Source organism: Aethina tumida, chromosome 6 (genome assembly GCF_024364675.1).
Source record: "Aethina tumida isolate Nest 87 chromosome 6, icAetTumi1.1, whole genome shotgun sequence".
Lineage (NCBI taxonomy): Eukaryota > Metazoa > Arthropoda > Insecta > Coleoptera > Nitidulidae > Aethina > Aethina tumida.
The window spans coordinates 9,716,140-9,718,659 of NC_065440.1; the positions used below are offsets into that span (position 1 = coordinate 9,716,140).

Genomic DNA, 2,520 nt, shown 5'->3' on the forward strand with positions numbered 1-2,520 from the left:
AAGGTATCACAAATTTTAGGTTATATTTACAATTAAACAATTTTTTGCAATGTCGACAACTTGGCATGGCTAACATGCACTATGTTCCACAAATGACAAGCGAAATACTCAATATCATAATGTTTCATAACATAATGTTGATGTAAAGTAATTTATTTACTGTAGTAGTGACATAATAACACGATTACTTTAATTATTTATGGATAATTTTTTAAAATAAATAGACAAAATATTTTATGTTTTGTGGTTGGCGCAACTGATTTGGTAGGCGCAGGCGCGTTGATATCAGAAGCAATTTCATTTTTAACCTCAATCAATATGTGTACATTTTTAAACATTGAAGCTAAATTTAAAACTGAGAAACCATAAAAAAGTGGAAAAATCGAATGGAACTGATAAACTTTGTGGTTAATTAAAATAAATATGCGAATGTAGATGGAATTTTGTCTATGGAATAGTCAAGGAATTACGTTAACTTCAAATGTAAGGTAGAAAATTATAATTTAATTTCTTAAAATCAAAGATAAAATTGGCGATAAATTTGTAGTAACATATATGAATATTAGAGAATTGCCCTACAATCTATACAAAAATGGAACAATAGAAGACAGAAATGGAAGTTGAAGACATAGACATCTACTGAAGCCAAGCCATTCGCTTGAGACCTATTCAATCCTCAAACTCTTTTGAAGAACTACCCTACACTCTATACATATATGGAATAAAAAAAAACATATATTGAATCTCAGCTAAGTAATCTGTTTGAGGCCCATTTAACCCTCAAACTCTGTTCAAATACATAATCAAAACTAGTACATAATTTCAAATTGATATAATTTTATTGTAGCGGAACTGCCATACACTCTACAATTAAATGAAATAAATTGAATATGTAGACATTATGGACATGTACTTGAACCTTGAGCCAAGTTGTCTGCTTCAGACCCCTTCAACTCTCAAATTCTGAACAAATACAAAACAGGATGAGTACATAATTTCAAATTGATATCATTATATATCAGAAGAACTGTCCGATACTCACTACACATAAATTGTATAAAAAAGAATATAAATTGAAGACGATGACATTTCTGGCATCTACTTGAACCCTAAGCCAAGTTGTCTGCTTGAGCCCCCTTCAACTCTCAAATTCTGTACAAATACATAATCATTACTGGTACATAATTTAAATTTAATATCATTTTTTGAAGAACTGCCATACACACTTCACACCAATGATATAAAAAAGGATATAAATTGAGGATGAAGACATTTCAAGCGTCTACTTGAACCCCACATCAAGTCATCTGCTTGAGGACCCTTCAACCCTCAAATTCTGAACAAATACTGAACAGTATGAGTATATAATTTGAAATTGATGTCATTATATATCACAAGAACTGTCCTATACTCACTACACATAAATTGTATAAAAAAGGATATAAATTGAAAATGTAGACATTACTGGCATCTACTTGAACCCTAAGCCAAGACATCTGCTTAAGCCCCCTCCAACTCTCAAGTTCTGTACAAATACATAATCAATACTGGTACATAATTTAAAATTGATATCATTTTTTTGAAGAACTGTCATACACATTACACACCAATGATTTAAAAAAGGATATAAATTGAGGATGAAGACATTACAAGCATCTACTTGAACCCCATATTAAGTCATCTGCTTGAGGACCCTTCAACCCTCAAATTCTGAACAAATACTTAACAGTATGAGTATATAATTTGAAATTGATGTCATTATATATCACAAGAACTGTCCTATACTCACTACACATAAATTGTATAAAAAAGGATACAAATTGAAGATGAAGACATTACAGGCATCTACTTGAATTCCAAATCAAGTCATCAGCTTGAGCCTCCTTCAATTTTCAAATTCTGTACAAATACATAATCAAGTACATAATTTAAACTTAATATCATTTTTTTGAAGAAGAACTGCTGTATACACTTCACATCAATGGTATAAAAAAGGATATAAATTGAAGATGAAGACATTAGATGCATCTACTCGAACCACAAATCAAGTCATCTGCTTGAGGACCATTTGACTCACAAACTCTGTACAAATATATAATAAATTCAAGTATTCTGTGTATTATTTATATATAACTATTGTGCCTTCAGACATAACAATCCTGAATTTTACGCAATAAAATTATAAATATACATTTGTAAAGCAAAGTTAATGTCACACTTCAATTGGAAGTGACAACACATTTTAGTCAAAGTATTTGCCCTCGCTTCTTATACATTTTGTCCATCTCTTGGGAATTTATGGATACCATCTCAAACGAAAGCTTCATCTTTCAATGAGTCAGTTTCGTACATCCTCGAAAGTTTCGAAGTGTTCCTCAATCAATGTCGAATCGAAGAAATCACTATTTGATCACTTTTACAGAATGTTATAGAAGAATCATTGTGTGATTCAAATTGATTATTTATTGTTTGAAGCAGGCATAGTACACTATGTACTCCTTTCTGATCCTCCTCACACAC

General features: G+C 30.9%; 1 long non-coding RNA gene across 2 annotated transcripts; it reads left to right on the forward strand.

The window, feature by feature from the left end:
• The first annotated feature begins 290 nt into the window (after positions 1–290).
• On the forward strand, positions 291–2,080 carry LOC109604302 (uncharacterized). Of its 2 annotated transcripts, none has more exons than XR_002191871.2 (3): positions 291–488; positions 548–1,154; positions 1,212–2,080. It is a non-coding gene; the product is annotated as an uncharacterized LOC109604302 (long non-coding RNA). The 2 variants fall into 2 exon arrangements; XR_007548272.1 differs by lacking the exon at positions 1,212–2,080 and having other exon boundaries at positions 548–789; positions 848–1,107.
• Positions 2,081–2,520: the final 440 nt, after the last annotated feature.